The sequence below is a fragment of the Phaenicophaeus curvirostris genome, chromosome 3, assembly GCF_032191515.1.
Source record: "Phaenicophaeus curvirostris isolate KB17595 chromosome 3, BPBGC_Pcur_1.0, whole genome shotgun sequence".
NCBI classification, from domain to species: Eukaryota; Metazoa; Chordata; class Aves; order Cuculiformes; family Cuculidae; genus Phaenicophaeus; species Phaenicophaeus curvirostris.
Window position 1 is genome coordinate 91,627,369 of NC_091394.1, and position 25,223 is coordinate 91,652,591.

At 40.6% G+C, this 25,223-nt stretch overlaps 1 long non-coding RNA gene across 2 annotated transcripts; it reads right to left on the reverse strand.

The window, feature by feature from the left end:
• Positions 1 to 5,640: 5,640 nt before the first annotated feature.
• LOC138719413 (uncharacterized) lies at positions 5,641 to 24,042 on the reverse strand. Of its 2 annotated transcripts, XR_011337214.1 has the most exons (5): positions 23,913 to 24,042; positions 12,680 to 12,791; positions 11,783 to 11,961; positions 8,179 to 8,295; positions 5,641 to 6,428 (listed from the first exon to the last, which is right to left on the reverse strand). It is a non-coding gene; the product is annotated as an uncharacterized lncRNA (long non-coding RNA). The 2 variants fall into 2 exon arrangements; XR_011337213.1 differs by lacking the exon at positions 8,179 to 8,295.
• Between the last annotated feature and the right edge of the window lie 1,181 nt (positions 24,043 to 25,223).

The following is a 25,223-nucleotide window of genomic DNA, read 5'->3' on the forward strand; positions in this document are numbered from 1 at the left end:
CTCCAGATAGAACACTCAGGTAACAGAAGCAAAATAATTATGGTCCTGGGAGCACTGCAGAAGAAGAATTGCCATTCTTGGTTCATGTTTGGTCATTCACTGCCTGCTTGAAATCCATTGTCCTTCCAATGCTTATCAGTCAGGCCTTCCCAGGACTACAAAATCCTAACAGTTTATACTCTGATAAATTAAAGAGAAAATCTTTCACTACAGCCAAGTTAAACTAACAATACCTAGGTTTACTGTACTATAAAGTTTTTCTTTTATGTGTGAGGGAAAAAAAAACATAGCATTTTGGGAGGGGCAAGAATGGAGAGGTAAATCAATGCAATAGAATATTTTCTGTCTTTGTAAGAGTGGAAGTTACTGGCATAGGCCATTCCATTAAAACCAGAAGACTACAGAGAGAAACAAAGGAGAAATAAAATCCCAGACCAGAAGCAGGGAACAGCACGTGCGGATCCCACTCTGAGAAAAGCGCTGATACTTTTTTTGCAGATGGCTGTTCCTGTCCCCCTGATTGTTTTAAGTCGTGCTGGAACCAAATCACTGAAGAGTTAGTTCTGAAGAAGTATTTTCAAAAGCTTTTATTTACATGAAAAATAAATTTTTGTGTGCCATGGTGGGGCACAGCATAAAGATGACCATACCACAAACAACTGTACACACTATGCATTGTTAGTGCAAAAATACATTCTCTGTGCTATTTTTTTAACCTTTATTTTGGCCTTGGGATATATCCAGCTTACAAACAATAAAAGCACCACCTGGTGCTCCAGGAGACTCAGAATGTGAACTTCAGGAAAAAAAAAAATCAAACAACAAAAAGCAAGGCACATCAGATAAAATTTCTGCTAAGTATTTGACAGCATCTATAATAATTTTTCCTAAGAGTAATAAGTAACAGAAGCTGCTAAACCAGACAACTCATGAAGCAAGTCTGGTTTATGGGTAATTGCACAAGAAATTAACCACTGCTTGCTGTTATGTTCCAGAGAAGCATAATTCTGTAGCTCATACCACAAAGCAGCAAAGAATTCTGTTCCAACCGATCCATATGCAAGAGCTTTGTGTCTCCACTTCAGACTGGATTTCAGGAAATCACACCTACGCTCTTAATAACAATCAAATTAACTAATTTAAAGGCAATTCAACTATACCTACAGAAACAGCATTAGGGAGATATGCGAATATGTATTTGTGACAGCTTCTCCTGCTGAGGATGTCCAAGAATAGCCAGGTGCAGCAAACATCTGACTGAAAGCTAGAACTGGTACAGCTTCCAGTCGGGGATGTTTACAGCAACAGACTACTACACATAACCGCGACTCTCTAACAGTACAAAGCAGCCGGTCACCTTTAGTGGAGGAGAAATAAAAAAAAGACAAGATTTAAGACATGCTTCTAGAACATTCCAACCAATTGCTGTTCAGCTAATTTTGAGGAAAATCCTATTTTCACATTTAGTAACAAAAATACATTCTAGATTCTCAACTTACATTATATTAGCAAAGTTTCTAAATGCAACAAATTAGAACACAAGTTCTCAATTTTTAATATACATTATGACCTCTTTAGGTTAAAATGGATTTTTTTTAATCTATATTTTACATTTCTAAATGTATATTTTATTTATACATTTGGAATACATATATATATCCTTTGACTTTACTTCCCTATACCCTCATTCCTAAAGCTCTTAAAAATAAATGGATTTCAACTTTGAACATCCGATGAACTTTGCAGATAGCTATCCTTTCATAATAATTTCTATTTTTAAATAAGCTTATATGCAAAATTAAAGACATAGCAAAAGAAGTCATGTTTTTAAGGAAAACATCAGAAATAGAAGTATGACAGAATTATGAAAACATTTACATTCAGTGTCAGAATCCTACCCAATTAGTTTACTAAGCTCTACTACAATCAACTAATTGAAAAAAAAACCCCAAACATACTTATCCTTGGGTAAGCAGTAAAGGAGAAGGACAGAGTAGGAAAAAATAATAGTAACAGCCTTAAGATGGAGGTTATAAATCATTATTTACAATGCATAAGACTTAAAGGGCAAATAATACATTACTTTGGTTTAATTTTTTTTGTATTGCACTGAGTTAATTGTGGCATATTCTCCCAACACTCCAATTCCACACCGCTGTGCACAGAAGTAATCCAAAACTCAAAATTCAAAGGACCCCTGTGGTGCTCCTATTGCAGGATTTTCCCTAGTTTTCCATTGTGATGGATGCGGAGGGTCTGAAGCTGCTGTCAGCAGATTTTTAACCATATAATTCCACCTTGATCATACTCATGTAATACTTGTGCCTTAATTTTGTAGTTTTAGTGGAATGTTTTCCTTTTATTAACAGCGGAAAGCAGATTGCTATACTCCCAAAGCAGCCTTTATCACTTCAGAAAGAAAAGAAAAAGTGAAAAGTTTTCTACTGCCAGATTATACACAGGCTTCCACAATTTAAGGTGGAGAAATTATGACAAGGAGTTTCATAGTGAAGAAAAACTACAGTAATCAAGATTTCTGTTACAGAAACCCAATCACATCCGGTTTTCTAATAAAGGTTTCCTCCTGAAACATGAAAAGTTAATAGTAAGTAGATTTAGTTATTATAACACTATGCCAAGATTAATGAGAAAGCTGCATGCAGTCACTATGGATACCATGCTGACCTTCATTATTTTTAAGAATAAATAGTTAAAAAGCCAGTGGTCATTTTGCAACAAAGGCCTCTTCAGGCTGTTCCAAAACTGAAAATTCCCATTTCAGAGTGGAAAGAAACAGGCTATTTCATGCAGAGGTAGGCACACGGTATTTGGCTAATTAGGCTGCTGAGCATTAAGTTGCAGTGAACCATTTCTTCTACTGCTTTCCTTTAACGCTTACTTCTTAAGGAGTAATGAAGGTTACTACAATGTCACCTGCCCCAAGAGAACAAAATCTCTACAACCTACTTTGGTTTGAACATATAAATCATCACAAAACAGCCCATATGCCTGACAACGAAGTCTCTTGATGCTTTATCAAACTTGCTGTCAGCTACAAATACTCACACAGCACCTTATAAAGTGATTTTACTTGTATAGGAGTTGAAATTTTCATTTCCAAATGATGTTAATAGGGCAGAGGCACTGCAGATCACTCTATACTACATGTTTGAAAGAATTTCTATAAAAATTTAATCAAAATTGAAGCTGTATATTTATTAAGATGCATCATCACTATTCTCTGAAACACTTTCTTTTTTTAAGCAAACAGAAGCAGGCAGTATACTCCAGCTTCTGTTAAAGGCACCACCCTCTCATTTTCGTAAAGCTTAAACGCACTGGAAGCCAACAGGACTTACTCTAACACCATCACAAACAGAGGAATATTGACTGTTGGTTTCTGTTAATGCCTTTAACTGTTTTTCTTAAGAACAGCAATAAAGATATTCTTTCAAGCGTGAAATCCCCTCCTAACACCACATGTAGACAACACAGAATGATGCAAAGCTTCATGACCACATAAAGTCCTTCTGGCACAGGAAATTTACCTCTTTGCCACTGTGTGACAGCCATGCACCATCACCTGCCTAGAACTGTTCTGCTGTCAATACTCCAAATTAATAGAAAAGGTTTAATACTTAAAAAGAGACCCCATTATTATACCTGAAGTTTATGTTCACTCACAACTTCCAAGTCAAAGCCACGCAGGCCAGAGATTTACTGCGACTTTCCCAAGCCTCAAGCATTACTTTACCAGTCACCCTGACCTTGTACTGCACCTTCTGTGCGCACCTTAAGCTCGGAGTTACCAGATCAGAGTAAGAAGGGGAGGAAGGAAAAAGGAAGAGGGTGAGGCAGCAAGCAGCCAAGAGAGCTTATTCCTTTTCTTCTCCCCACATCTTAAGACATCCTTACTACAACCAGCACCACCACTGCAACTCATGGAATTCGAAGCCTCAGCTGTCACAAAGAAAACAGTTAAATGCAAACAGAGTCTGCCCATGCATGCTTTTGTGTGTGTTTTGGAGTCAAGGTCTTGGCTATCATCTCAAAGCACGTTAGCCACAGTGGCTTATGCAAGCACAAAATGACCAGAACTGGCAGAGGGAGACAGAGGCTCACTATTGTTATCGCTTCCCTTTTAAAGTCACGTGTATTGACCAGAATTGAGAACTAAACATTAAATCCTAAATATAAAAAGGATTCCTGAACAGCACAAACTTCAGAATAACAGGAAGAACTTTGCAGGGGAAGTAAACAGCCAGCATTCAACAATTTTCTAGTAGTTAAATCTGGATTCTAAAATTCCATACTGTACTACAGTATAGTCTGTTTAAAGACTAATGCTACATAAACAGATATGCCCTCAAAGCTTTTTTCTCCCTCCCCTACAAACTCCACATAAATATAAATCTAGACAAAATAATATAAATCCAAACAGTTGTTTAATAGATTCTTTCCCTTTTTACCTTAAAATAATGTAGTTATATCAAACTATTTAAATACGAACCCATTCCTCTAATACTATAGTTAAGTAGCCAGAACAGATTTTATATCAGAAGTCTTTTTTTCCCTGTCCTTGGAGGGAGGAGGGCGGTCAAGGAGGAGAGAATAACTTCTTTTCACTAGACAGTTTATTTCTGAACTAAACACTCAAAGGAATTTCTCAAATTCTGACATAAAGTGATTAAATTCTCACTATTCTATATTTTTCAAAAGCATTTTTATTCCATTTTTCCAGGGATCACAAAAGATAAGTTAAGCTACTTGCCTTAAGTCAGTGTGTCTGAATCAGCATTACATTTTAAGAACCAAAGCTTGCAGCTCGTACGCAACCTAGGTCACATCATCTCCAACACCACTTACGTCATGTCATGATTCACGTGTGTGCCACTGCCTCAAACACTGACTGTGTGTTGTAGTGAGCTTTAACACCCACAGAGAGTTCACTGGAGCACTAAAAGTTGCGTGATGAATTATGATGAAGGAAGCATATGTAAGTAGGCTTTAGCATTGCATTTCCTGTGTATTTTCTGAAAAATTTCTTTCGATCATTAAAACACATGCAGTACAACCAGTAACTCTGGTACAAGATGTAGAAAGATTTTTTAAATTGGGCCACAAATACTGAAACAATGAAAGAGGGTAAATCTAACATTACAAATTCTAAAGAAAGAGGAAAAAGTGTGTTCATATTTTAAAAAAATGTGTGGGAAAGCATGACAGTAGACTGCTACTAACATAGTGGAGATGGAATTTAAGTGAGGGCTGGATGCATATGCCATAAATAATTACTTCAGAAAAACAAACACCTAGAAGTATGTGTTGTAAATTAATATTACTGGACAAAAGGAGATCTAAGGAGGACAAACTACAGAAAAAGGATAATGGTGTAAGCCAAAATAAAGTTCAGATCCTGATTCAAAATTGCCCCACATCTGAATCTGAACAAAGTTAGAACAAATCATAAATTTAGCCTGCTATGGTAAAGAAAGCTGGCAGGAATTCCACCACCCCCCCAACCTCACCCGTCTTGTACACCCTCGGCTAAGCAACACAGCTCAGCCTGAAGAAACCATGCATTTATTTACAAGAATAACATCTTGGCTCTCCATTAGGTGGAATAATGTACACAAGAAGTTATTCAGCAAAATTAAGTCTTTATTTCAGGTAACTGTGGAAGTTCTGCAGTAATCCATCATGTCCATAGTCACCACAGGGGGCAGGAACTGGCTAATCCAAGATAATTTTGCTTATATATGAGCTAAAGAAAAATTCCATCTACCACACTAAGAACTTATCATAATGAATTACCCTCATAAAAATCCCACCAATAGGTTAACCTGCAATCAAGGACAGAAAAAGGAAGAAAGAATATTAGCATCCTACAAACTTCAGAGAAACGTGAATCCTCCAAGTGTATGAGGCCATACTTCACATAAGGAATCAATCGCATTCCTTATATTTCCATAGAAGCATGCCTTCTTCAGATTTATCAGGATATTTTGATTATACAGACTCAATGGGTTTTAGGATACAACTCAATATTGTTGACCACAGCATAGTTCTGATTTCATAGTTTCGAGCCATTTACTTTTCTCTTTTGGTGCCTCTTGCAGGGAAGGAATTTTGGCCTCATTTTGGCCTCAAAGAGCTACACAAAAAGTAGATTGTTTAATCTGGGGTAAACTCTTGAAGATGCTTAACTGCAAACTGCTAAAACAAATAACTGTTTATATTTGATAACTACCTCTACATGACATGTCTCCATGTTATCCTGAAGAATCTTCCAATTCCTAATTCGGGCCCATGGTCTGCCTTTTCTTCTTTCAAGGTAACCAATATCTCTGGTCCAAAGCTGTCTGTAGAAAACAAGCTCTTTCTTTTACATGGCATCTTTAAGTATAAGATTCAAAAGATTGTCCAACCTGAAAAATACAAAGTTCACAATACTGAACACACAATTAGAGATCTGATCGCTCTCTCTTTAGAGAGTGCAAGACAGAAATAAGAGGGAAAAAAACCCAACCCCAAAGCTTGACAAGAAATAGAAACAAAGAACACATTTAATAATTTTTTTTGCAGTAGTCAGAAGAGCTCTACCCTTTAAAAAACTAACTGAAATACATATAATACAAATAGAAATAACACAAGTAATTCAATCTTTACTATTTCCAGTAGCAGGTTTCCTAAAATGAAGCCCTCTGTGCTAGCTGACTCAAATACAGCCAAGCATGAATGGAAAAACTGAGTGGATATCAGTTGAGTCTGGTGTACCAGGCTTGAATCAATGCCACATTTAGCACACTCCTTCACTTAATGACTTTTCACTCAGATTTGCAATTGTAATTCTCTGGTGGTATTAGCTGCCAACAATAGTTCTCTGTGTGTGATGTGATGGAAAAACTTAGAACTGCAAGGAAACACTCATACTGCAGAGTCCCTTTGCTTACCTTTGCTTTGAAAAAGGACACATTTGGATGTGCCATTCTGCTAATATCAGCAGTCCAAAAATTAAGCCTACACCATATTAGCAGGGCACCAAGAGAACTACAGGCAATACAAGACCAAGGTTCCCATTTTAATGATAATACTGTGTGAACATATTCCAATCCTTGCAAGTGAGTATAGTTCAAATGTGACAAATCCTGGCATCCTCACATTTAATTTTGGTAAGCAGAGTCTGGAATGTGTTCCTGCAGCCTGCAGGCTTTGGTGGAAACCCAGTGTCGCAACAACATATTTCCTCTGCTGTAGGAAGTGAGCTCAACTCCTCTATTGCAATTAAGTCTTGAATGATATCAGACTGAAAGGTAAACTGTACACCAGCATCAATCTTAACCTTGCTCCCAAAGCATATACAACTTTTTTAATCACTTCAATGAAAATAATCTCAACCCAGCAAGCATGCAAGTCACAAACATCAGGTAAGTGCACGCCACTTAGGTTTTACAAAGCATCTTTGTCGTTTTGCAAAGGTTAAAAACCAGAAGTTAGTCAATTGTTTTGCAATAAGACCCAAGAGACCCATTCTTTTAAGTACCCACATACAGCCTGCTTCCACAAAGGAAACAGTCCATACAAGAACAGTATGCAATCATGGCATCCATTTCAGGATCAATCACAAAAACAAATCAGAAAGCACATATAAAATACCTTTCAACAACTCTCAGAACAATTACCTCAATTTAAAATGTAGATTTAAACAAGTTCTTATCAGAAAATAATTTTCAGGATTCACCGACAGTAACTGGAAACACTAATGCACTGGCAAAACAGTTAATTTTGAAAACATTTCTCCATAGTCTCAAATCAATCTTACGTAGCATCTGACAAATATAGTTTGAAAATTACTACTTTCAAAACCTCAAACAGCATTTTCCCTAGAATCGAGCAACCTCCCTCAATAATTGGTAAGCTAACCAGAATTAAAGCAGTTTCCATATTTCTGTAAATATGCCAGGAATATATCTGACAAATCTGAGTCATATTTCCCTACTTGTTGGAGCTATGTAATGTTTAGCATTTAGTTATTGAACTACTATAAAAAACAGGACGCACTCAGTTTTTTCTAGAGAATACAGAAGTGGCTTTTAGCAGGACTTGGGTTTTTCTCTAAATCATGAAAATAATATTTGATTTTCATACTGACTGTTACAAATTTTGCTTACAACTTACTCAATGTATTAGTATTCTTTTGTTGCATTCTACATGAAATTACCAGCATCATCTAGAAAAAATGTCATGGCATTCACAGAAGGGTCCTGACAAGCACAAACACCACCACACTCATGTCTGAGAAAAGACAAAAGAGGAGATACAAAGTACAACCACTGTCTGGAAAGCACATGGAACACATCAAGGTAGAATTAATCTTTAAAGGTGTGGAGTAAAAGGTAATCAAGAACAGTTGAAGATTTCTCTAAAGCAGAATCAACCTCACACAAAGAGTTGGAGGGGGCTCTTTGATGAAAGCAGAATGGTGTCAGTAAAATACTTTGACTTTATTATGGCATTCAAGACAAGTCTCCAGCAGTAGTCTCACCTGGGAGCTAAGGATGCCCAATCTCAACATAAAGAAGGGAAGCTGAGCTGGAAAACTGGCTGGGTCACTGGCTGACACCACTACAAGCAATGGCTGAATGTTCAGCTGCAAGCTGGCAAGGAAGAACCTCAGGGCCAACACGGGGCTCCAAACACACTCATCAGCAACCAGGAAGATGACACAGGCTGCACCCTCAGCAAGCCAGCAGGTGAGTGTGAAATGGATGGGGGCACGGAAGAAGACGGGGCAGACACAGTGAATGGCAGCACGTCTACCAACAGAAACAGAACAGAGGATGGGGCCAAAAGAAACCTCATTGGGATGAAGAAGGAAAAGCGCAAAGCTCTGCAACCACAGCAGAAGAATCCCATGCATCAGCACAGGCTGGGGAGAACTGGCTGAGCAACAGCCCTGCTGGAAGGGGCCAGCGTGCTGGGGCAGAAGCCAGCTGAAACGGGAGCCAATGTCTCACTGCAGAGAAGGCAAACCGCAGAGAGCACTGCAGGTAAGGGATATTATCCCTTCTCTGCCTGCCCCTGGCAAGGCCACTCTGCAGATACTCAGTGCTCAGGTGAGGACCTTCACTTCAACAGGACGCTCAGGAACCAAGGAGGGTCCAAGCCCTGGGCTACCAAGGTGGTCAGGCACATCACCTATGGGGAAAGGGGCCTGTCTTCTCTGGCAAGGAGAAAACTAGGACCATCTACAAGCTGTCTAGAGCTGCCAAGATGGGAATTATAAAGACAGTTCAGCCAAACTCTTTCAGCACTAGCGGTCAAGGGAAGAACAAGCAATGGCCACAAAAGGCAGCATGGAAAATTCAGGTTGGACATGAAGACAAACTTTTTCACTAGCTGGTGAAGCCCAGGACCAGGCTTCCCAGAGAGGCTGTGGAGTTTCTGTTCTTGGAGGTTTTCATGGCTTGGTTACACAAGCCCACAGCTGATCCACATTAAGTACTAGTTAGAGCCCTGCTTTGAGCAAGTGGTTGGATCTCTTCTGACCATTGCAGTTGCAACTGCATGATCCCATTAATTCCTGTAATATGCTTCCAGGAACTATTGCCTTATTTAAATGATTATCCTCCAACCTGATGAAGTCAATAACTCTCTGAAAAAAGAATTATCTATAGTTGACATCAATACACACTCTCTTATAAATACCCAGGTGTTATCAATAGACTACAGTGCTAGCAGCTCCAACAGCTCTGGAATCACAAATATTTAATGTTAGAACTATTTTAATCAACTAGTGCCAAATATTTTAAAAAATAAACTACAAAGAAAACACAAGTTGCATACCTAAGCCTATTGAATTTAAATCATCTGCCAAACACTATCCCAGGGTCACCTTGTAGATCACTCAATGTTCTTTCAGACGAAAACCCTTCAAGATTACAGTTTTACACCAGTATCTTTAAGAACAGGCAAAATGAAAGATATTTTCACTTAGCTTATTTGTAGGAGGTCCCTCAAATTTGGAAAAGGCAGTGCAATATTTTCCCAGAATAAAATTTTGAAGATGAAGTTCTTAAAATGTCACTCTTTAGCAATACACAAGGATGCCTTACACTTAAGGATAGACTACAGATTATGAGTCTATATTTTTCCATAGGAAGTCTCGGTTCCATTTCCTTCCATTATTAAATATGGCTTTTCAAATAACAATAAAATAAATACAGAACGTGGACAGTACAATGCATTAAACTGTCCCTTTTGTCACAGATGCAGAGCTCTAGTGATAATCAGAATTAAAGCAATTACAATAAACAGTTTGGAGTGATTTAAGAGTAGAAGGACTGGTTCCTACAACTCACTCCTAGGACCACTCAGATTAAGCAACAATTCAATGCAACACATGAAACAGCTTGGTGAAGGGGAAACCTAGGTCATTCACCTGACACTAGAATTCTGCTTTTTGAGTACTTCTGGCCTAGCAAACCTTGAATTATCTCATGCTGTCACAGAGTTTAAAAATAAGAATGAAAGCTACTGAGTTTAATCAGCATGACTAGCAGCTAAAATGAACTCTCTCTTCCTTGCATTGACTGATACTTTTCACACCTTCTTGCTAACTAGCCAATGTAGCCATCTTAGAAAAAACCCTGTGCCCATTTTAGCAGGTAGTGTACTGCAACAGGAGGAGATCTGCAAAGCAGAACAGTTTGTGCTGAAAACAGTACTCAAACTACATGTGTTCCATGCAGCCTCAGTTCAGGATTAACCCTAGTCCCATCGACAGTCTAAATAGCCTTAAACCAAATGCATTAGCCAAGTCCAGAAGCACGCCTCTCAATTTTGTTTCATCCAACAGAAGTCAATTTGCATGTTCCACAAGAACTGCGGAGTAGTAACTGGAGACCATCAGAACAATCATGTCAAAAATGCATTACTGATCCCAATTAAAACAGGAATGTAGTTCACTACATGACCTTTCAACTGTTGTACAAGTTGAATCAGTTTACTGAGATGTCTACTGAGTGCCAAAGTAAAGTAAATGGCAGGAGAAGCACATATGGCAAGAAATTCTTTCCAAAGCTTTAACCCATTAGATAATTCGCAATATGAATTAGAATACTATCCCAATGCATTTTCATTTGGCAGAACATTTTCTGGAAAATTGGAAACTTGCAGGTCCATTCCGGGGTTCACAATGTCAAGAAATATCCTAACACTGCACTGCAAATGCTATCCAGTAGTCAGAGCTACTTCTGCTACTTAGAGAGACCTGCTCTAAGCAGAATTAAATAAATAAATAAAATTGTAGGATCTGCTATAAATCATTCCTACATTCAGTCTTGGCAAAGTGCCTTCTCAAAGAGAATTATTTAGGATTCATCTTTTTCCACTCTGTTTTTCATATAAAAACCAAATTAAAAAAGTAATCTATTTCTTAGGGGGGAAGGACACCCAGATCAGCAACAAAGAATGTCATTATCCAGCCTATAGTGATAGGCAGTCTGGAAGTAATAACACACAGTTATTCCAAAGTTAATCCTAAAGCAACTTTTATTAGCTGCAATTTGAATCACAGAAGCTAAACACTTAGATTTTATGCACACCTGGAAAATACAGAGTAATGCATGAGCAGCTGAGATCTTTGTCACACTCCAAACAGAAAATAGGCGTGCAATAACAACATCATTTAGTGCAATTTAGTATTGCTTTATAATTATCTTAATGAGAGAGGTTGTTCTGCAATGACCATTCCAAAAACATGAAGAGAAAGAATACTCACACCACAGAGCCTGACTACTGCTGCACTTTCAAGACGGTTCAAAGAGCACCGTGGCAGAAAAACAGTCCCGCACTCTATCTTCCAGCAGAGGGATTCCTACTTCCTCCAGTGTTATAGGAATTTTACAATTTCATGATGCAAGTTACTTGGACAACCACCGTATTAGCTGCAAACTAATCCTGGAGAGAAAAAAAAATTTAAAAAAATAGGGAAAGATGATCAGTTTTCTGCTACATCAGGAGGTCATTCTCAGTTACTGGATGCAGTGCAGTCCTTAGAATCGATAGGAAAAAGGTACTGCACAGGGCAGGACTGCCTGTGTTGATGGCACTACAGTGTTAAAGCAGCACAGATGAACTGTTTAATTACAATAGGAACCTTTCCCCATCCCCCACCGCTGAAAAAGACAGCAATATTTAAGACCTCAGAGATCAACATTTTGATTGTGGAACAGTAACGTGAGACACAGTAAACAACAACAAAAAAATTATTTTGGCAAAATCACACTCCCTTAAAGGTAGCACCAACTTTATAACTATGGAGATGTAGCTTCAATACTTCCATGCCCTCCAACAGGAAGCTGATGTTGAGAAGAGCAGCAGAGGAACACCAAGCTGCCTTTTACTCTCTACAAAGCCTACTCCAACTGCAAGTCTGAAAGATCACTGATTCAGAATGACCCAAGTTGGGACCCACAAGGATCAGAGTCTAACTCCTATCCCTAAACAGGGCAACCCCAAAATTTACATTCTGTTTCTGAGTGCATTGTCCAAACGCTTCTGATGTCTTTCAACATTTTTTGTTCACTGAACATGTTAACATAGAGCTACTTCCAGAGTGCTGCCAAACAGAGACAGTAGACTACACCTCCATGGACATGAACTGTGCAGGACTTACATGGCAGCCACTTTTCCCAAATGCTGGAGGGAGCTCGAGGTCTGTCCTATGTCACTGATGATCCACCTGCTGGTATGTGGGCAGTATGGATTACTCCAGAAAGCATCCTTATCTTGGAGAGGCAAAGACAAAACAAAAGAATGCAAGAATGAACAAAAATGTTTTCAAGTAGTCAGAAGCATCTAAAGCACCTAAGGCAAAACCCCTCCTGAATAACTTGGCAGTATAATACACTTCTGAATACTAATATTCCTGAAAAATATTTGTGAAAACCTCTAAGGACGTGGTACAATTTGGATTTGATGGCTGTTTGGCTACTAAATGCATGGACATGAGTTACTTCATTAGCTCTAGTGCACAGCTCTGCAGAAAAGTCTGCATAAGAGATGAAAGCCAAAGCTAAAAGGTGGAGCTCCTGGAGTTTCTACATTATAGATCTGAGTTATCAGTATTTTAAAGTGAACTGTACTAGAGCCCAAAATAAAGCCAAGCATCTCCTCAAAACGAATGAGCCTATAAAAACCTGAAGCTGCCCACCTCATCGCACCACTTTTACGTATGAAAAATAACGTGTTTGGAAAAGTAAAACAAATAAGTAAACACATGGATTTTCATAGGGATCCTGCCATACTCTGTTCATAAACCAGATGATGTTCCCTGAAAAACGTCTGAAGAGCAAGGATGCTACTGGCCTAAAGACTTCTGTTCTTTTATCTGTTTGACCAACTGCAAATCTCAGCCACTTTTGCAGAACTGTAGTATCTCAGGCAGAGGTCAGTGGAACCATAGAATCGCATAATGGTTTGGGCTGGAAGCAATCTTTAAGATCATCCACTCCTAAGCCCCCTGCCATGGGCAGGGACAAATACTGCCATATTGGCAATATTTAGTCAAACTCCATATGCAAATGAGATCTCACATTCAATCTTTGAAATTCCAGTTTAACTACAATGCTATTTAAAAGTAGAACTCCTCAAACTAATGACATACTCCAACTTAAAAGCAGTAACTTAGAAGACAGGAATCACCACCATCAGTTATCCTTGCCTATAAGAAAGATGGGGAGGGGCTCTTTATCAGGAGTATAGCAACAGGACGAAGGTAATGGTTTTAAGCTGAAAGAGGGAAGATTTAGATGAGATACTAGGAAGAAGTTTTTTGCTGTGAGGGTGGGGAGGCCCTGGCCCAGGCTGCCCAGGGAAGTGGTGGATGCCCCATCCCTGGAGGTGTTCAAGGCAAGGCTGCACAGGGCTTTGAGCAACCTGATTCAGTGGGAGTTGTCCCTGCTCGTGGCAGGAGGTTGGAACTGGATGATCTTTAAGTTCCCTTCAAACCCAAATCATTCTATGATCCTGTGATCAACCCATACACCACAGTGCTTCAGTCTCCAAGGATCTGGAAGTCCTACCTCTATAAAGATTAACCAGACAGCTAAAATAATGCCTTGATTTTACAGGGGGGCGAAGAAATAACTGAAGCAGACTGCCACACAGTGCAAATTTACAGCATATATAAGCTAGCTACACTATTAAGGAAAATTCTGCAATAGTATACTTGTAGTGTCCCAGTACAGTACATTGACATAAAAGCAGTTTTCACCTTTTCCTATAATGCAGATGACTAGAAAAACATTCCCCTTATCACAAAAAGAAAAGTAATTGATGATTAACAGTCTTTGAGAACTGCAGCAGAGGTTTGGTGTTGTTGGGATGCCTGGTATTCTTAGGAGAAATTAAAAAGTAATACTATGCTTAACAGCAATTCAAGCTGTGTAAATAGAGGTCTTGTTTCTTCATTTAAGTATAAGCAGCAAGTCAGATATCATTAACTACAACAATAAGGAACTTCACACTGAAATCTGTGTTGTGTAAGAAAGAACAACAAATAAACCAGTACTTCTCCATGATACAGGAGTATGCAATTTCACATTAACATACAGAACCACAACTTCAATCAGTTTCTTAGAATCAAGGAATGTTTAAGTACATGGATTCATTTTACTTTCCTGAGATTTTACTGCTTCTAGTTAATAATTTGCATAACCTGACTTTTAACTGAACCACCAGCTTAGCAGTTCCTGATCAACTCCCTTGCTTATCAAGTCATTTAGTCACCACATTCAAAGTGAAAAAACTCACTGTAAAATTTTCATTAAGCTTTTGAACTCAAAGCAGTCATACAGGCTGAAATTAAATGAAAAATACAAAGACTAGACAATCATGCCTAATCACATCATATCTGAGGATATCAACTACTATATTTATTTTGTAATTAACAATATTAAAAGCATCAGATCAGATGCAGTAACTCATTTTTCAAGTTACAGAATAATTGAAAAAAAAGAAATCAGAGGAATGGGAAGTCAAAATAGATAGATGTGTATTTTTAGCAAAGAAAACATCATGTTTCCTTGTTAAAGAATATGGCTTATATCACAGTTGATTTGAGGCTTGAACACTGCAAGCTCCATTCAGTTATAGTTTTCTCTTCTACTATAAAGGTTGGAGATATGGCACACCAATCTTCATGAAGTTCTAGAAGTCACCTTAACTTCCCTTGTCATTTCCTCGAAATATGCTCTTGATATTTTCAGAACAGTTGAGGGACAGGCTGCAGAACTCGCTTCCCTGATAACAGAACATTCCCAATGTTCCAGTGACTTGGGAGTGCCCGATCCTGTCAGCAGACAGTTATCCCACTGCAGAGGGCTATGTGAAAATGAAGATGTTCTTGACCTACAAGGACATGGGAGAGCGAGACTCACAGAACCGTCATCAGGAAAAACATTCTTGAAAACACTGCCTTTGTCTTACCGGGATAAAGGACATACCTGTCAAACTACTCTTACAAACTCATTAGCTGTAGTATTTTTTACCTTAACTTAATTTCATGGGAAAAAATGTGTTTATTTATCCTTCCAGAAGCAATATTGATTACTCTTAACATTTACCGACCAATAATTTAAGATAAGCAAAACCCCAAAAGAAGGAGATTGAGAGGCAGTGTTAAAGAATATTTATTTACAAGCACAATCCCTATGCAATCAGATAATTTACCTGCAAAATTTATCAGCAGTGCTAACAATATATCACATGGTCTCTATAAAAAGCTAAAGATACTCTCAGAAAACAGCAGATTAACATTATGACATTATATGCTTCGTCTAATGTTGTAAGAACATACATTAAAATAATGTTGCATATCAAATATAGACCAGTCAGCCAGCAGGATGAATTTGGATAAAAAGAAAAAGCAACAGCCTTTAAGAACAAAGGTGCCAATCAACAGTGAGAGCCATGAACAACACAGCTTTCGCATCCCCAGCCAAAGCACTAGTAAGGCTGAGGCAAAATAAAGAAAAACGTGACAGAAAAAAATCACAATTTTAACTTGAAATAATTAACCAAAGCTAACACCGATGACAGACTAGTGCTATAAATACCAACTGTGTTGGTCCAACAGCCGAGATGTGCCTCAGAAATGCTAGATAACAGCTAGATGGGTCACTCTGCTTAAACCAGAACAAAGATTTCACTTTGTTCTATTTCTACCCTTTTGTTTCCAATTTTTATCTTACTAAATAACTTTGCCCTCTATTTTACTATGCCATTTGTCTGGTCCTGAGGATATGGCAAAAGGAGACAAAGGAGGTTAAAAAAAAGAAAAAAATGCTCTGTGCCAACAGCCGTGAGCAGCCTGTACCCTGGGATGCACACTCACGCACTAAGGAGCATCTTCTGCCAAGCTGCAGAGGGTCAGCAGGGCATCATTTGTTGCCAAGCATCAGCTTTGGGAAACAATACCTTCCAGAAGGTACAAATTTGAGCCTTATCTGTAGGTTATCAACAATACACAACATATCTCACCTCTCATCCAACACTGTGGGTTTGCTGCGATTTCTGCATATAAGAGTACTCAGTCAGTGCACTGAACACTCCAAATGATGGTCTGAGCAGTTTAAGATAACGCAGAGAAAAGAGCTCAGTTTTCAGGAACACTGAGAAACTCTTTGAATATAAGGAGAATGATGACCCTGCATTTAGCTAAACCATGCTGCATCTGCAGAGAAAACAATGAAGTCCTCTGAGGCTCATCTGGCATATTGATTTATTATACTCATGTTGAGGCTCAAACATTCATTCTTCACACAGTTCTTATACTGCAGAAGATTTACTTTGGACTAACACTTTATTTCTATAATCTTTACATAAAATGCCTACGTTCTTACAAATTCCACTAATACCACTTTGATATCTAACATCATGTTGATACAGGGTGAAACATAAGAATTAAACAGCCTTTTAATAGTTTAGCTTCCTGAATCCCACAGGATTCAACATGCCCCTAAATATGAAACAATCTTATCTAGGGCACTTCTTGTGAATATTTTCATCTTTTTTTTCCTTTATCTTTCTAACCCTTACTTCTGCAGAAATATAGACCTAATCCCTTCAACTTGTGCTGTTAAAAACTCCTTAGTGGTCTTAGCACTGAGGCATGCTAAGAAAACAATATACAAGGAGACAACAGGTATTACTAAACAGTAACCTCAGGCACAGAAAACTTATCTGTACTAAATAAATCTTAGACTGCAAAGTAGGTTATGCTGCTTCTCATTAAGTGCCAGCTCAGATAAAGCAATACCTCTTTACTGGGTAGTAGGGCATTCCCTAATTAGACCACATGATTGTTGTTGTAACTTAAGGAACTCCATAAAAAAAATGAAAAAAGCAGGAAGATTTTGAAATAAATATAAATAGGAAAGACCGAGATTGCTATTGTGTTGACAAAGTTACCAGTAGGGTGATAAACAGGCTCCAAATACACTCTCTTCCATCTGTACACTGTATTATTATTATTATGCAGGAACCAGTGGAGTAGAGTTTTCCCTTTTTCTCAGTTTTTTTTTATATAATCCTTAGCACTGTGCTAAGTGCTATGGGTTCAATCATTCATCAGTACAACTATCCCTTTGTTCTTCTTTACCTTCACCACTGCACAGTGTTTCCAAGCGATTTTGAAACTACCACTGAGCCAGGCAAAAGTCTTCAAACAAACTAGATAAATTATGTAAACAAATCACCAAATGTAGGACTTGCTACCTTCTAGACCTCTTCAGGAAAACACTTTTGTCATGCAGCACATTCGTATTATCCATTACGTATGCTTCCAGCTACAAGATTTTTACCTCTCTGCTCCATAGACCACAACAGAAAAAAATCCCTATCACATTCACCAAGACAGAAATGCAAACAGCATGCTCACTTGCATAGTCTGTTCAGCTAACTCTCAATCTGATTATTCACCTGTTTTGTACTGACTGCCATCTGCCCACTCCTCCTCCTGTCTGTCTCCAACAGACTTTGTGCCACCTCACAAGCCTTTTCTATTTCTTTAACCATCATCCTGAACACTTCTTCCAGGTCACTGATACAGACGGTGAATAAACTTCAGTGCAAGATTGCTCCCAGGGGCTAATCAGTCATTACGGTGTACATTGACTCCATGAAGAGAAAGTTTTGCCACTTAACTCTTTAAAACCCCTGTATACTTATTCCCCAACTTATAATAAATATACATACATAAAATGTGTGCAGGTTAAGTACACATATTAAAGACACATAAATATATTTACGTATGTATTTAAGACGGGAAACAGATTCAGGACCAAGTCAGCCACAATTCACGCTTATTTTTATTGGTGCAGCATGAGCACTAATCACCAGTGGATACTTAAAGAGTAAGCGCACAGGTATTTTTATTTTAGGCAAACAACCCACTGCTTCATAGAACCTGACAGATGCCTCCATTAATTCCATGACTGTTACAGCCAAATCTTATCATGTGTTGAAAAGGATGCTGCGATTAATAATGTAGTTCCCATCTCGCCCTTTTATTAGTATGAGGAATGTTCATTTCCTAAGCCATACATGACAGCTGCTTAAAACTCCATCTGGCTTTTTTGATTTACACCAGGAACTTCCATGCTAGAGTTAATGAATATATTAACCGTGTTGATTTCCCTCCCACTAAAGAAAAAGCAGTTTTCAACAAAACTTTCTGCTTGAGGACAAACAGATCTGTAAATGCCTGGTAGCGTTTAGGAAGTAACAAAGAAGGGTTCCATGCTTCTTCACACAAGAAGGGCTTGTTTAAAATAAAAAAAAGAAGTGGAAAAATAAATCTGAAAGAACTTTCACTTTACTTTGTCTGCCACTGACCTTTAGACCTGACACCCACTGCATCCTGTGGGAAACTTTTTCCAAGAGCCAACTTTCTTCTAAATATTTTAGCAGATTTAAGCATCCAGACTACATGTTATTCGCCTACATCCACAGAATGAAAAAGCAACTGAATAATAACAACATGCATGTGCGCTTTCATATTCACATAAATATCTGTAAAGCGATAAAATATAATTCAAAGGAATCTTTGTGCTACACGCAGGTGCTTTTGAAGCAATTTTTTTAATGAGGTTTATTCTTACAGCTGCTACAGGTCTCTGCTAAAATCCATACAACTGCATTGCTGTCCATTTTCCCACATATGGTTTTAAAACATATTTGCATATCCTCCAAAAAATAACAAAAGAACTAAAAAGTCCATGCATTCCTAGATTTGTGTGATAAAAGCAACAGTGATAATTCAATTCCCTACTCAGAATGAAAATTCAAGTCCCTCTTAGATGTCTTGCCAATAAATTTCCTTCAACTCTGCAATAAGGGCTTACTTAGAGGAATCTGTTCGGCTTTTAAGTGTCAAAGCATGGCACCTGTTCCTTTTCAGATGTCAAGTCTTATATTCCTCTTGTTTGTCCATTACAGTGAGGAATTGTTTCATGCAGTGTGGAGCAGGTCACTTGTGGAAAGTTATAGGAAAGCTTATGCCATTACTTCCATGGGCCTTCCACACCAGCACTCATTTTCAGGTGAGTTTCTCCTCCACGCCAACCCTACTTCCCTTCCACTGTGGTTCCAATGCACAGCTATACGTCTTGTACACAACTGTGCTACATCAGTGCTCATACGGAAACTTTCCAGCTGCTCTAAACAAGCCATGGAGCCAGAAAAGGACAACCACGTTCACCACAACAAGTAAGCAGGAATTTGGCTCCTTCACACTGCTAGAGCATTAACAAAAGAGACCAGAATATATTGAAGAATTCTCCCCCCCCCCCTTTTATTTTTAAACTGAAACATCAGCTACTGTTCAAAGAAGGAGTCTGATTTCCTGAATTAAACTATGAACACTGCATTATTGCAGGATTTTACGCAGCAAGTTTCAGCTAGATTTAGCAAGCCAGAAAACCAAAAGGAATGTTTGGTTTTGAAAGCTTATAATGGAGCATTCGCTTCCATTTCACCCACTGAGCGACAGTATCTTCATTATGCATGACTAAATGTTAACTACAAGAACAAGTTTAAAGCATCAATATCTGTTTTATCACCAGCCATCAAAACTGCATTAGTGGCCTATCTATGTATGATATAGATGAAGGCTTCTGTCCAGTGAAGCCTCTCGATTACATCCATAGCCACACTACTCCACAGTGGTTACAGTTCCCATTACCAAAAGGAGCTGTGCCTCACTCCAAGTTATTCCTCTGATGTCTCCTAGGAGGACAGTATTATGCTCCTGGCACAGATCTCTGCTCGTAAGAAATTTGCATGTGGACATTTGAGACAACAAGCAGCCAGGAACTATTCAGCTCTGAAAGCCTACAGTAAGATAACGCCGATGAATTTTCATGCATGAGAACAGCAGGACAGGATGTACAGTGGAAGCTTACATAAGACAGAAGGCACTGCTGGGAACAGAAGTGAATAGCATAAATGGCTCAGGAAAATGCTGATGTCACCCGCATACGTCTGGGTTGTGCTGGCCAAGTTTCTCTGATCCTAAAACTGGCCCTTCTAGCTATTTGTAAAACCTCATAGTTTGCTCTGTTTCACAGTGACCTTGAAAAGAACTTGTTTGCAAAAACCCATGTTTCTTCCTAATACTAAGATGAGAGATAAAAAATAAAATCCAAGATGAATCCAGATTTATTTTAGCACTTATAAGGAAGATTCTAAAGAAAAACAGAAAATGTAATAGAGAACTGGAAAAAGCATGTAATTATGTACACGAATACTTGCTCCTACTACTGAAAAAACAATTCAAGCACAACTTATCTGTTTTAAAATATGACCTCTAAAATCCTACTAAGGTCAACGAGACTTGGAGTTGTTACTCAGTGAGCCCTGCTTGCATAAATTAAAGATACCTAAGGGTAGCTATGAAACTGAATATTTTATTTTTTCCAGAGCACCTACATATTATGAATTAACAATGAATTGCCATTTTACTAGAACAGCTTTCAGTTTTGTTAAGAAAGAATACAAAAAATCCCTAAGCAACCCCAACTGCATTGTGCTTTCCTCCTCCTCAACACAAAAAAGCTTTCCTATTTAATGTTAAAACATATCAGGGAAGTTTCGTATTAACTTGAGTAGAAAAGCAAGCAACTATAGGTCCAATTACTTTCAAAACCCCCCTAAGATATCAGTCACACAGTGCCACTTCCTGGTGTATCCCTGTACAATAGATTTTTACACGGAAAAAAGAGACAAGTAATCTAGCTGCACGTGTCTGTGCAACTCAGGCCAGTATTCACAGCAGAAGCATCGACTCCCAGCTCTGTGCTGGGCTGCTTTCACCCATTATTGCAGTAGCTGCTCACCACTTCAGAGCAGTGTATGAACTGCAACAGGTCATTCCTTCATCTTTCTACCACTCCTCTACTAAAGTTTTTACCTATGGCATTCTTGAGGCTTTTTCTATAGAGATTTTCTATAGAGAGCACTGTATAAGGTGAGGGGGGAAATACAATCCCTAAGCTTAAACTATTTGGTTTATCTTTCATTACGCATGTAAGGAACTTTTTGTCACTCTCTCCAGTATTCTTGCCAATACAGAGGCACCCTGAGGTAGCATGGAGTTAATGCAACTACCCAACCCTGGCAATTACAACTGAACTGCCAAAAGTTACAAACCAATGCTACAAATGATTTCTTCATCCCATCAAGTACACCACAACACCTCTTTCCCAGTTCTCTACCAAAACACCATATCTAACACCAGGTAGCTCAGAATTGCCAGCAATCAGGAGAATCAGACGCATCAGAAATTCACAAGGTTTCCTTGGCACTGAAAAAGGACACCAGCTTTGCTCTAGGCAAACAGGAGAGGGAGAAAACCCACAAACTACTTGCACTGTGGAATGGCAGCCCTTTAAAAGCATATTAGAGCACCCTACACATAAGAATATTAATAGTAAAATGACCACACAGTGCGCATCATGCAATATCACAGGTCATTAAACATCTTTGTAAGCCAGTCCCTATTTCCACTGAAATTCTGCAAGTGAAACACTCACATCCTGGCTACAGCCTCTATGCTTCCGTAGTAGAAATAACATTGATGTCTACCTCTTATTACTATAGCAGATAAGTGTTTCACAGTCATTAGTCTATTTAATCACAATACATTTTTGGAAAGCACCACCATTCCCAATTCATAAGCAAACAGAGAACTGATGCAGAAAGATTTATCCAAGGTCACAGAATAAGTTTCTGGTAAAGTTAGAAACTTCACCTGGTTTTCCCTTCATGCTGCTAATACTTTCTATTAATGAGTCACCGCTGCTCCTTTAAATTATTCCTTGAACATGATGAGACAACACACTGCCTGTGGCATTCAAACTCCACATACTAACAACAGCTTCACTCCAGGGTTTTCTAAAAAAGAAGAAAAAAAATCACACCCAAGGGCCTTGTTCTGTGCTGTCACAGAATCTACTTTAGTGCTGGGCTACTGGGGATTTAAAAAAAAAAAAAAAAGAAGGATGTATTTATGTTTATATCATATAATGCCAGGTTGGAAGGGACCTCAAGGATCATCTGGTTCTTCCTTTTTAGGTGATATACAGCTTAAATGAGATGGCTCAGAACCCTGTCAAGCTGAGCCTTAAAAGCATCCAGTGTAGAGGAATCTACCATTTCCCTAGGGAGATTATTGCAATACTTAACTCTTCCCATGGTGAAAAATTTTCTCCTGGAATCCAATCAGAACCTACCCAGGAGCAACTTATATCCACCACTCCTTGTCTTTTCCATGTGACTCCTTGTAAAAAGGGAGTCTCCATCGTCTTGGCAGGCCCCCTTTCTGTACTGGTACATGGTAACAAGGTCTCCTCTAAGCCTTCTCTTCTCAAGGCTGAACAAACCCAGCTCTCTCAGCTTTCCTTCATGTGGTAGGTTTCCTAGTCCTCCAATCATCTTAGCGGCCCTTCTCTGAACCCTCTCCAGCCCGACCTCATTTTTTTTTTATACGTATGTACACAATTAGGTAGTCTGCCCTGTTTGTGATCCAGCTCTCTCGATAGATGGGAAAAAAAACGGGGCCCCTGCATAGTTTTGTCCTTCACACTGCAGCCCACCAGGCCAGGGCAAAGTGCAGGGAAGAAGGGACAGGCAATCGGGAGACAAGTTATGCAAAGCCAGGGGCCGGGGTGAGGGGGGTAGAAGGCTTGACAGCCCCAAAAAACCCAACCAAACCCCAAACCAGCCTAACCTCTGTACGCAGGTCAAGGAGGTCAAAGCAAAGTAGGGAAAATGAGATGGGGGGTGTCACATCCTCAAGGGCTGTGCGCTGTGAAAGGGACCCCATGGCCCGTGGGAGGGGGAAAAGGGTGTGTGAAAGGTGTGTGGATCCTCTCCCACCCCCAAGTCCCCGTCCCATCCCGCAAAAGCTGCAGGGCTCCTCCCCAACCCCCAAAGACCTCATCCAACCCCGCAAAGACTGCGGGGCTCCTCTCCCTCCCCCCAAATCCCCATCCCACCCCGCAAAGGCTGCGGGGCTCTTCTCCAACCCCTCAAATCCCCATCCCACTCCGCAAAAGCCGCGGGGCTCCTCTCCCTCCCCCCAAATCCCCATCCCAAGACGCAAAAGCTGCGGGGCTCCTCTCCAAACCCCCAAATCTCCATCCCACCCCGTCAAGCGCCCGGGGGTGGCAGCCCACTCCCGCTCTCCAAAATCCTCCCTTCCCATCGCGGGGGGACGGGAGGAGACGGCAGGCTCCCTCAGCCCCTCCGCCCCTCGAGAATGACTGAGGGGGTGGGGGGGGAGATGTGTGTGTGTCCCCCCAGTACCTGCCCCCCCATACCCCACTGCCTCCCCCCCGCTCCAGTACCTGCGGGGTCCCCCGGTGCGGAGGGGCCTCCCCGCCCCAGCTCCGCGGGCCGGGCCGCCCGGGCGCGCTCCCGGCCTCGGCCCCTCGCGTCCCCTCCTCGCCTTTACTTTGACCTTTCCCGTGCCGGCGCTCCCCGTCCCCGGCACTCGCTGACGTCACTGCCATGGCAACCGGGACCCGCCCCCTCCCCTTCCCGTCTCCTTCGCCCCGGGACGCACGCGCCGCCGTGGGGGGCGGGGCCTCCTCCCTCGCGGCCAATGGGAGCGCGCGGCGGGGGGGGGGGGGGGGGGGGGGCGCGAAGGGGGAGGGAGCGTCTCCGGCCCCGCCCACCCCGGCGGCGCGTGCCGAGTGAAGGGGGGGGCACGGGGTGCAGTGAGGGTGGGGTGTATGGGGCATGGGGGGAACTACATGGGGTGTATGGAGCATGGAGGGGGTTGTGGGGTGCATGGGGTGTATGGGGCATGGAGGGGGTGTGGGGTGCATGGGGTGTATGGAGCATGGAGGGAGTGTGGGGTGCGTGGGGTGTATGGAGCATGGGGGGTTGTGGGGTTCATGGGGTGTATGGAGCATGGGAAGGGTGCGTGGGGTGTATGGTGCGCAGAGAGCATGGTGTGCATAGTGCACGGGGGGTGCATGGGGTGTATGGGGTGCCTGGAGGGTATGGGGTATATGGTGCACTGAGAACATAGTGTGCATAGTGCATAGGGTGCATAGTATGTATGGGGTGCAGGAGGTGCACTGAGCCTGGTGGGTATGGTGCACGGGTTGTGTGGGGTGCCTGGAGTGTATGGGGTGTATGGGTTTCACAGGGTGCACTGAGCATGGTGTGTATGGTGCATGGGGCACATAGGATGTGTGGGGTACATGGTGTGCACTGAGCATGGTGTGTATGGTGCACAGGGGGCACTAAGCATGGTGTGCATGGGGTTGTATAGGAGGTGCATGATGTGCTCTGAGTGTGGTGTGTATGGTGCATGGGGGGTTTGGGGTGTATGGGGTGCAGGAGGTGCACTGAGCTTGATGTGTATGGTGCACAGGGTGCACTGAATATGCATTATATGGTGTTTGGGGGGGTGTATAGTGCATAGGCTGTGTGGTGTACGAGGGGTGTGTGGTGTACAGGGTGCACTGAGCCTGGTGTGTATGATGCATTGGGTACGTATTGTGTATGTGGTGTGTATGGTACACTGAGAGCATGTTGTGTATGTTGTACAGGGTACCCTGAGCATCGTGTATACGGTATACATGGTGTACGGGTGTGTATGGTGTGAGGGGTCCCCTGAGCATGGTGTATGTGGTATGCAGGTGTGT